This window comes from Lepidochelys olivacea (assembly GCF_965140295.1).
Source record: "Lepidochelys olivacea isolate rLepOli2 genome assembly, chromosome: 18".
Taxonomy (NCBI): Eukaryota; Metazoa; Chordata; order Testudines; family Cheloniidae; genus Lepidochelys; species Lepidochelys olivacea.
Genome location: NC_140428.1, coordinates 14,645,764 through 14,657,612, shown reverse-complemented (window position 1 = coordinate 14,657,612; position 11,849 = coordinate 14,645,764).

Below are 11,849 nucleotides of genomic sequence, written 5' to 3'. Positions count from 1 at the left end.
AGTCCACTGATGTGAGAAGGAGTCCAAGGAGATGGGATACTACCTACAGGACACATGCCTGGGCAAGGGTCTGGAAAAAGGCCACACAGTCGCAGAAGACTGACCCCCATCCATCTCCCGCCTCCTGTACTGATGGATGGCCAGTTTGGACACTGCCAGCAGGAGTTGATGCGGCTTGGTGGGCCCATGGATGGGGAGTGAGTAGAGGAACACGTGCAGGATTGACAGTCCTGGAGAGGGAAGTCCCCTGTTTACCCACACAGAACTGATCACTTTGAAAAGTTTCTCTGCATACTGCCCTGCCCATGAACCTCACTCCTCACCGTGGAGGCATGTCCTGTCCTGGTGAGAGGACATCCCAGCTTCATGGCCTGGCTAGTCCTTATCCTATCTGCTGACAGCAGAGGTGCCAGGTGTGGCGACGTTCTCATGCGGCGGACGTCTGCCTGCTGAAACCTGGGCTGACGGTGGATATCAGAACCAGTGGATCCTGTTAGTTCCAACTTAGAGGTATAAAGGGTCGAGTCTTTCTTTGAGGCAGGGTCTGTGTGTCAATCCACCCATCCATCCATCTTGGACAATCCCTAAGCATAGCCACGCTCAGGGCAAAACATGAGCTGAGATTTATGTGGTGGCGGTGGTGGTGTTTAAATGAACCATAAAGGCAAATGCCCGGGGGGAGGGAAGGGGGCGGAGTTTGGGCCAGCATGTGAATGTGCTCCTTTAGCAGCAGGGTGGAAATGCCAGCTGCTTACAAACCTTCAGCTCATTCCCTCGGTTCCAGGGGGTTACCATCACAGCCGTGGGCAAGGATTGGCTAAGCACCCCAAAGTTCAGGGGCAGATTCAAGACGGGCCATGTACCTCAACCCTGAATCCGTTGTGGGAGGCCTTCGCCTCTAGCAGCAGGAGCAGCTCTGGGAGTAGACCAGCTGCCTTTCCAACCTTGCAAATAACACTGTAGAGCCAGATCCCCATCTGGTGTCAATTGATGTAAAACTCCAGTGACGTCAGCGGAGGATCTGCCCTGGGGTGCTCGTTTCCAGATGTGGTTCACAGCCCCTCCTCTCCCTGCTCCTCGTCCTCCCTCCCCAAGGCACTTGCCGGAGCGGGGGGATGTACCTAGGGAGGTGGTAGAATCTCCTTCTTTAGAGGTTTTTAAGGTCAGGCTTGACAAAGCCCTGGCTGGGATGATTTAACTGGGAATTGGTCCTGCTTCGAGCAGGGGGTGGGACTAGATGACCTTCTGGGGTCCCTTCCAACCCTGATATTCTATGATTCTATGATTCTATACCACAACCCGTTCCCATCAGGCGGAGCAGGTGACGAGAACACTGTGTTACCCCTCTCTGTGCTGAGGCTTCCTCCTTGGTCGTGTGAGTAAGTAGCCATGAATTTGAGTGCCCTGAGGCAGGGGCAGGAACCGGCAGGGAGGCATTCCCAGTCTTCCTCCTTCCCTGGGGAGACATGGCGACCTGAAGTTCAGTAATGGCAAGTGAAGGGAACCGCTGGGAAAGTCACAAAGTCCTCTTGCTACAACGGGCTGAGCATGGCAGGTGCAGCCAGTCTCCGGAGCAGCCATAGCCGCCTTGGAGTGAAATAAATGATTGCTTAAAAAAAAGGAATGAAATGAACAAATGAAGACAGGAGCAAAATTAAAAGATAATTGGAAGTCTATATTAGGCCGTGTGTGTGTGTGTGTGTGTGTGTGCCAAGTTTCGCGCTCAGTGTCATGTGAGAGTAACCAGGCAGCTCCTCAGTTTGCTAAGGGGGAGGATAAAACAATCTAAGCAAACACCGTGGTGCAATGCAAACAAACAGGCCTATTTTAGATGGGATTAGTTACACATTTAATCCAGAGAATGTTTCCTGACTGTTCTTTCTCTTCCCTGAGCGGGATGATTTTTATTCTATTTTTTGTGGCTGGGGGAGGGCGGGACGCGTGATGTGAGTTTGTGACTGGAGCGTGTGGATGGTGGGCGGGTGTTGCCTGGGGTGGGGCGGTATCAGGTGTGTGTAGTGTGGGTGGATAGGTACTTGGGGGGGGTGTTGGTGTGGGATGTAGCTCTGGGGATACAGGCGGGTAGCTGTGGGGGGGGTGTACACGTAAACATGTGAAGTAAGTGGCTGGTGTGTGAAGGGGGTGAGTAACACAGGGTACATCCTGTGCATTTATGATATGGGTGGATAAGTCTGAAAGGGGTGGATGTGTGTGCGGCTGTATGGTTGTGTTGCACGGGATCCATCTGTGCTGGAAATCTGTGGGAAGTGTGTATTGTGTGTAAAGTGTGTGGCCAGTCTATAAGCAGTGTATGCAGTGTGTACTTGTGATGTGAGAGGATATGTCTGGGAGGGGTGTGTGTGTGTGTTACAGCTGATATAGAGCTGGATGTGAGTGAGTGTGTATGTAGTGAAGCAGGTGAGCACTGTGTGTACTGTGTGTTTGTGAGGTGAAAGGTTAGGGCTGTCGTTGTTGTGGTCTATGTGGACGAGGGATGCACCGGTATATGCGTGCTTCGGTATTTGTGGGGTGTAAGTGTGTCGATGAGATGTGGCTGGATAGATATTTGCCGAGTGTGCATGGGATATATGCGATGTGAGTGAATAAGTATTAGGGGTGTGTGCATGTGGGATGTGTGTGTGTGTGCGTGTGTGTCCAGGAGATGTAAGTTCGGTGAGTGTGTGTGTGTGTCCAGGAGATGTAGGGGGATAGGTGTTCGGTGAGTGTGTGTGTGTGTCCAGGAGATGTAGGGGGTAGGTGTTCGGTGAGTGTGTGCGTGTAGTGCGAGTGGGTGGGTGCCTGGGCGTGTGAGTGAAGAGGTGTGTAGATGGTGGAGGCTCTGCTGGGGCAGGCGTTTGTGTACGCGAGGTGCGTCTGAGGTGGGCAGGTACAGAGTGTGGCGAGTGCAGGAGGTGAGGTGTGTGGACCGCCACTCGTTTGTCACTGTCCTTGTTTAATGAGCCAGTGCCCGGGAGCCAGCCCTCTGCTCCGCGTCGGAGGGGACAAACGTCCAACAAGCGAAGGACACAGAAACAATGGGGTGTGGTGCAGGGAACTCTGCCAGCGCTGTTAGTCATTCTGTCCACTGAGTTAATTGCAAATCAACAGCTTCAGCAGGTGGGAACCCAAACAAACAACAAGACCTGCCATGCGAAGTGTTACATCTGGATGGCACCAGCTGTCAGCGTATAGACCGACTCTGAACATCTCCCTAGAGAACTCAGCTCACCTGCTGGGACTGGAGGCAGTGCAGCCTAGTGGCTAGAGCACTAGACTGGGAATCAGGAGACCTGGGCTCTATATCTAGCTCTGCCATGGGCCTGTAGAGCGACTTTGGGCAAGTCACTTCTCCTCTCTGTGCCTCAGGGTCTGTCTATACGGCTTTGTAAACCTGGGTCGATGGGACCCAGGCTTGTGGACTAGAGGTTTCTAAGCCTGTGCTTGAGCGTCCACACTGCGTTGTAAACCTGGGCTTGCAGTTGCTGGATACGGGTCTCACAGCTGTGCTAATGTGTCTGTATTGCACTACACAGACCTGTGTGCAGCTTCATCTACGTCCACACTGCAAAATGGCAGAGCTTGGCCCCAAGTCACAGCGGGACTTGAGCCCTGACCCACCCTTTAGCAGGATCCTAGGTCCCAGGTCCTGAGTGCTTGCTGATCTGAGCCAGACTGGTTTGTGTGTGGATGGAAACAGGGCTTGTGTGCAAACCTGGGTCAGAGCCAGGCTTAGCGTGCAGGGTAGACATTCCCTCAGTTTTCCCGTCTGTAAAATGGAGATAAATTGACCTCCTTTGTACAGTACTTTGAGACTTGCTGATCAGAAGTGCTCTACAAGAACTAGATGTTATTATTATTGTCTGTCACACTTTGATTTCTCCCCATCTCAGGGAAGATGTGGATGATCCAGGGCTAGCAAATTCACTTTAGGTTTAAAAAAAATTCATCCCTAAAAAGTTTATTCCTCAAAAAATGACCCCCCCTTTTTTTTTACAAAGTGAAACCACACAAAGAATTGTCCATTTTTTCACAAAATTTTCCGCAACACTTCTTAATCAAAATTGTATTTGAAATTGCCAACAAAATCTTTCACTGAGCAAAAAAACCTGATTGCTAATAATAACATATGGCTGTTGGCCTGTGAAAAATTTGAAGAATGATTTCAATTCAACTTTCAGTTCAAAATATTTGGAGAAATTTTGCAAAACAAAACACACACCAAAAAACCCCACACCTGAAAATGGATCCATTTTGAAAACTGAAATGGAAACAAATTTGGCATTTTTCAATTTTTTTTTTTTTTTTTTGCAAAATCGTTTTCCTGTTTTGGCAACCAGATTTGATCAGTATTTTGTGAAACTGTGATTTCAGTCTTGGTGAAAAACACAAGCTGTTGTACTGGTAGAATCATGGTGGTTAGGGAAGTGATTTCTTACCAAAGTAGTCGTTCCATTACACTGCTTAGTGAGGACCCTGTTATACTGGTGTAAAGGGATCTTTTCTGGTATAGCTTATTCCTCTTCCCATATACGACTAAGCTGTACCTGTGTAAACACGTTTATACCCGTGTATCCATACTATGGGGATTGTACTACTTTAACTATACTGGTAGTTTAGACAACTTTGGCTTGTGGGCAAGATGTGATGGGACATACAATCCCCGCACTGGGCAAGGAGGGGTTAAGAAGCAGGTTTGGGCCCAGGCAGCTCCACCTAGTCACACCTGTGGGGCGTGCCAATCTTGGAGGAGAAGCCTTAAAAAGGGAGAAGCTCAGTTCAGAAGGGTCCATCCGGGGACAGCCCTCTTTCATCCTCAGCTCCTGGAGAGGAGCACAGCAGAGACCCAAACTGCCTCTGGCTGCCTGTGAGTACAGAATGGTAGGACCTGGGTACAAAGGGATCAGGCCAGACAGAGCGGTAGGACAGATGGCTGGAAGATCCAGATAGGAAAGAGAAGCTCTTTATTTCTATCAATTCAGTTTCTTTTCCTTTGTTACTTTGAGGACTGAGGCTAGGGGCTTGACCCCAGGGCAGATGCCACCTGAGAAGGTGAACACACAGTGGGAAGTAGCCCAGGGAAGAAGCAAGAGGTCTGACCTCATAGACCTTAACCACTTGCCACAATGATCCCTAGGCTGGAAGCCAGGGTAGAAAGGGAGCGCCAGAGTTTTCCAACAGCCTCATTGGGACCACTAGCTGGAAGACCCCGGACACAAGCGGCCAGCAGGGCTATTGGGCCCAGAAGACCAGGACTGTATACCTGGTGTGAAGGCCTGGGACTATAGGTGAAAACCCTTTTTTACCCTGAAAGAAGGTTCTGGGGCCTGGCCATGGCTTGGGCCTATCTCACTCCCACCTGTTATATTTGACTAATGGTTTTCCTGAGCTGATGAGTTTGACCTCACTAGGCACGTTGCACGTACAGTACCCATGGGCTATGTTCTCAGCACAGCTCTGACGCTTAGCGGAATGGGGTTAAATAAAACTGCATGCCCACTTGTGCTCCAGGCTCCTCCTGGGAACCTGAGCCAGGTTACATATTTACCCACAGCGCATTGAAACCCGTTTTTATAGCTGCTGGGCGGAGTCTGAGATTACAGCGACTGAACAATTCTTGTGCCCTACAGGAGCTGGAATTTTCCGGTAGAGATTTCAGTGCTGCACAGAAAGATGGCCCTCCTGCCTGCTCTTCAGGGCTCGGAGGAGGAGAGCAGGGATGGAGACTAGGATGTTTTGCTGGTTGCGAGCTACCCACAGGCAAATTCCGTCACAACCTATTCCCTAGAAGGGGGGGAACAGAAAATAGGTGGAATTGTGGGGTATTATTGCCTCCCAAGTCTATGGACCTCTAGATTCTGGCTGGTGGGTTGAGTCAAACTCTCTCTCAAGAGAGGCTGCCATGCAGAAACGTGAAAATTTCACCAGGGAGCCTGAGCCAGTGAGATAGCCAGGCTACTTCTGCAGAGTCATGAGATGTGCTGTTGAGATGGACCCTAACCAAATTCCACCTGGGATCTGGCTTCCTTCCCTCCACCACACTTTCAAGCCAGGAGGGGTTGGGGATCCAACCCCAGATCTCTCACTTGGGTCTCAGGCCCTTCCCTGGTCTGAAGAGCTCTGATAAGGGTCATGTGAGTGCTCAGGATTTGGGGACTTCCCTGACCTGAACCTCTTGAGGTTTGCCCATCACTCAGTGTATGGTAAGGTCTCCAGCCTGGAGGTAAATGTTGAAGGAGACCAGCCTTTAAAATACGCATAATGACTTCACAGAGCCTGCTTTCCCTGGTACACTGTGACTTACAACCCTTTACATGTGCAAGTTGTGAATTTACCCAGGGTCAGAGCCAGGAACAGGACCTTGGGCTTCCAAGTCCCAATCCAGTTGAACGACAAGACCAACCATTAGCATAGCCCACCTCCTTCGTCCACCTAAGTCACTGCTCAGGCAACCAGTTCTCTCTGTTTCTGGTAATAAGTTCCTGTAACAGAATGAAATCTTGCAGGTGTTTGCATTAGATGTGTCTTCAGAACAACACTGTTGTCTTTATCACAATTTGTGGTTTGCATCATGTAGCACCTACGGGGCCCAATCGCAGGACTAGGGCTCCCTGGTACATAACTCCCTGCTCCAGAACTTGATGACTCTTCCTTCCATCTGCCTGCTCAGCTTCTGCTTCTGCTTTTTAATTTGTTTCCAGCATAGTTCTATGAACACTAGACTGTTGATTACATGGCTTTTCAGCTAATCAGGAGCCATAAGAAATAAAATCACAACATAACAATCAGCCTCGTTCCTGATCCCTTTGGATCCCTGTGTTTCTAGAAACAAGGTAGCTCGACATCTCCCCCGAACTCTCAAGGAAACCTCAGCATTTTCCTTGAACCATAGCCAGAGGTTTTCTGTATTAAAAGGGAAAATAAAGCCAGTCTTTGATAGGAATTGCACACAACTTGTTCCAAGTATCTCCTGGCTTCCTGAGCAGTAGCTGGTGATATGGGGGAGGAGGGGGAATGCAAAGAACCCTGGGAGCACATTATACACACTGCCACCAGCAATTCACTCTCAGCACTGCAGCTTGTAAATAAGGAAGCAAGCAACTGGGAATCAGTTAACGTAGCTGTTTCTAAACACCTGTGCATTTTTATCTCCCATGTAATAAATCCCAGAGATGAATGAGAGTGTAGCTGAATCTCACAATTTTAATGGGAGCTGACTCCTATTTGGTATTTTTCTTGAAGCTCTCGCTGCTGGAGTCAGATAATTGCCTGAAAAGATCAGCTTTTGTTTAAAAGAGAACATTTCTAGTCTTTATGGCTGCAGAGAAGAGTTTGCGTAAGTGACCCCTAAAGGCTCAGCTAGAAAGGACTGAAAAGTTTCCTGAGGTTTGAAAAAGTTGGACTAGCTTTCTCCCCATAATTTTCCACTCGTGTGCTGAACCTGGGGGTGGTGCGGGAGTAGGGTGACCAGACAGCAAGTGTGAAAAATCGGGACGGGGGTGGGAGGTGGTGGTAATAGGAGCCTATATAAGAAAAAGACCCCAAAATTGGGACTGTCCCTAAAAAATCAGGACATCTGGTCACCCTATGCGGGAGAGGGAGAGATTTCCAGCCTGTCTTTGCCAGCTGAAGGGTAATTCTACTAAGGTTTGGAGACACCTCTAAACTTTGGGGTACTTAGCAGAACCAAACTATATGAGGTTCACCTATTGTGGATGCCTTATAGGCATTCCATAGCTTTTCCTGAAGCTTGATGAATCCAATTTCTATTTCTCTCTCAGACACCCTATTTCCTGCCAAGCAACCACCTAGGTGCTTGACTTTAAACACTGCAGGGCTCAGCTATCAAACAATAGCACCCAAATTAGGGAACCTAATTCTGCATTTAGGTGCCTAAATCAGTATTGAGATGCCCCAAACGTCTGTGTTAGGTGCCCAGATTGGGCATCCAATTATGAAAATGGACACCTAGGCAACAAGATCTGAAACGTGGGCTCTCTTAACGGCCACAGTATGTCCCCTTGAGCTTCTCAATGTCTCCAAAAACCCAACACTTCATCAGGAATGTGAAGAGGTTCAAACATGAGGAGTGGGGAGATTTTCAAAGGCACAAAGGGCTAAATCCCAAAGAAAGCCAATGCCCAACTCCCCTTTGGGCCTTTCAGTTCTCTCCCTCCATAATGATCCCCTCCTCACTAGTTTAAATTTTCATGCTTTTTCTGTGCTTCCCCGTCATTTGGGCCTGGAAGCAAAAATGCCGGGACATCACAAAGCAGGTGACTCTTGCTGTATTCCCTGTGTTAAATAGTTGCAGTGCATAGATGCAAGAGGGCCTTTTCCAAGGTGCTGTGCGCCCTTCGACACAACTCCCATTTGAATGGAAAGGCTGAAGGGGTCCCACCATCTTGCAAAATTTCAGTGCCAGTAATGTAATTGGGCCGCGCAACACAAGAGAATAACAGCCTCCCTAATAGAAAGACTGGTTCCTGTCTTTGAATCTGCCAAGTCAGTCTCCTTATCAGAAGCAAGATAACTCGGAATCCTCTGTAATCTCTTCTGAGCTCCGGCCTTAGCTCTTACCCAGCCATCTCGCATTCTGTCACCTCCCCAGCCTACACCTGTAAGAGAGCAGGTCTTCGGCTATTGAAGTAAAAGAAGAGCTAAGTTCACCATGCAAGGAGAAAAGAAACCCTTCCAGCTAAGATGGAAGAAGTCTCCTTTTTGCATTAAAAGTCCAGGCTGTGTTTCAGCTTGAAAGAGTGGGTGACATCAAAGGCTCGAGAGCTGCTTTTCATGGGAGCACATAACGAGTCTCTTGATATGTGGGGCTGTGGCTTTGAAGTGCTGGATGGGATTAGCCAGGCTTTTGCTGGCAAGTGTTCCAGGAAGTGAAGAAGAAATTGAGAAACACGGGTTAGTGTTGAGGATCGGCTTGGATGCTGTGAACTGCCGGGGAAGTGGCCGCTAAGAAGATAGCAGCTCTCTGATGAAGGCACATGTGGGGAGATGTAAAGCAGCGGGAGAGGATGGCAGTAGCTCAGCCGTGAAAATGGAGATTTTTTTTTAAAATCACGTCTTCAATTTTTCCTTTTCAGTGACTTCCCTTCCCCAAAACTGGGCTTCTGAGTGCCTCTGGAGAAGGCTAGCCCTCCTAAGGACAGGATTGCAGATGGCAGACCATTATTGGAGGTTGGCAGATAAAGACTCTGATACTGCTGGATGCCATCTTGGGTAGTGCTGATAGTTAGCACTTCCCTTCTGTGGATCTCAAAGCACATTGCAAAGGAGGGGAGGAGTCTTTATCCTCATTCTACAGGTGGCAAAGTGAGGGAGAGATGACAGACTTGCCTCAGGTCATCACGCAGTGCTTCTGTGGCAACATCACAAACAGAATTCAAGTGAGAGGACGGCTGGATGGTCCCGTGGCTAGGATGATAACCTAGGACTTGGAGAACCTGGATTTAATTGCCTGCTGTGCCACAGACTTCCTATATGACCTTTAGCAAGTCACTTAGTCTCTCTCTCCGTGCTTCGGTTCCCCATGGGTAACATGGCAACAACAGTGCGTCCGCACCTGACAGGAGTGTGGTGAGGATAAATGTGTTAAAGATAAGAAGGTGCTCAGATACTACACTAGTGAGGTCATATAAGACTCTCTCATCCTGATCCAAACTTTTCAGATGGCCCTTAGCAATGGGTGGGACCACCAAGACCTCCAAGCTGTGTGGTGGGCAGGAGGGCCATGGATCTGGATCTAAATGCTGGCTTGTGCCCATTTCTAAATCAGACACAGGAAAACGTGGGGCACAAGCATGAGCTGATCTGGAGGATGTGTGAGGAGTCAGCAGAGACCGTGTTTGAAAGGCTTCATGCAGGAAAGGTGTTACAAGGAAGGCCTGGGCAGAGGCAAGGTGGGTTGTCGGGCCTATGGGAAGGGCGGGTGACTGTTCTAAGAAGGAGAGGTGGCATGGCTGGTGGTGGCATGAAGACTGGAGTGAGAGGAGGGCGAAGAGGGTGCAGGGGATGTACGCGAAAAGGCATTCTAGATGGAAAAAGTTGGGGATGAGCTGGGGTTGGAACAATTGGTCCCCGTTCAGATCTGGATCCACACTTTGTGGCTCAAGTCCATCCCCAGGAGGTGGATTCACAGCCAGCCACTGGATCTAAACTCCCTTGAACACTGGGAGCTCAGCAGCTCAGACCCTTCTCTAAGGCAGCTCCGAATGGCTTGGCAGACAGGAGACTTGCTTAATGAGGAGCATCGTGGCCTCCAGAGCATGGGGGGTCCTGCTATGAGTCTGGGTCGTGGTCAGTGTCATGGTTGCACACACGTCAAGTCCAGACACACGTTTTTGCGACTCTGCTAATAATTGGCTGCCTGCCTGGAGGGCCTGGCCACCGGTTGACAGACACAACTCCATGGTATTTTCCTAGCTGGCAATCATGTTTTTTAATCTGCACGCAGACCTGAATAGAAGGCTCCGAGCACTCGTGATTCGAGAACCATGAATTATGCATACATTTGTTAGTGGCCTCATGAACTCAGTCAGGCATTAACGGTGCTTGGTAATTACATGGTGGAGACAGAAAGAAAAGCAAGAGAACCAGAGAACAAAGGCCCCTATCACAAAATCACAGCACTGCTTGGTACAATTCAGAACAAGCCGATTAGCTCTTGTACAACAGGAGCGAGGTGCAGTGGCAGAGCTGAGATGCGGAGGAGGAGCAGAACAGCAGGGAATGTTGCTGGGAAGGATCGAGGTTCATCAGCAGAGGTTCTGCAGCAGGTCAGGACCGAGGTGGGACAAAGCTTTCCCCAAGGCACTAAAGCCGGCAATTGCAAAAGTCTCCACTGATTTTGAGTGGCTCGGTTCTGAGGGGCTGATTTCCACCCTGAGCACCTGTAGCTCCAGTGGGTCAATCAATGGGTGCTCAGTACCTTGGAAAATCAGGAACCCAAAAACCAAGCCACTCAGCATTAGTGGATACTTGTGGTTTGTCCTTTTCCTGCCTGTGGGCCGGGCCCTGAATTTCTTCCACCATTTTAACTGCCTGTAATCAGGCAAACGCTCGGTGAGAGTGAAAACTAATTAAGGATTTCAGCAGTCACCCCTGCATGAACAGGGGTTCTCCAAAAGCCTAGGTTTGGTGTTAAGCCTGACGGTTGCACCTGGGAGGGGCAGGAGGACTTAGCCCAAGGGCATTCTGGGGGTTCTAAGGGCAGGAATATAAGGAAGCAGCATCCTTCCCTTGCGAGGGGCACTCAGTGAGCAGGAGATTGTGAAAGACCAGCCTGAGGAATGCATGAGTCTTCCAGGGTCACTCAGTTGGTAACTGGAGGAAAGCTGCACTGTGACAACAATACTTCACACTTATGGGCTTCGTATCGTGCAAAGCTCTCTTCAGAACTTGTGTGCTCCTCACCCTCTGCAAAATAGGCAAATAATTCTTCTTATTATATGTGGTTTTTGAGACGCCCCTGGAGCTGACTCTCCTCCACCTGGCTTTGCATCCAGATCTGAACTGTACCATTTGGGGCCATCTCCAGTGATTTTACAGCTAGGGAAACTGGGACAGAGTGGTAGCAACTTGCCCAAGGCTATGCAGTGGGTCAGTGGCAGAGCTGGGGTTAGGCCTTGGGAGTTAACAGCTTCCAGCTCTATATCCAGCCCAATAGACCTTGTTGTCTCTGCGGCTGCCACTTCCTCCCTTTTATGGGCATCAGATTCACCTGCAGGTGTTAAGAAAGAGACAGAAGACCAGGTCTTTAACTGGTGTAAACTGGCATAGGAGCAACTGGCGTAAATCAGTGTAGCTCCATTGAAGTTGTATTTGTGTAGTATATTAAAAAA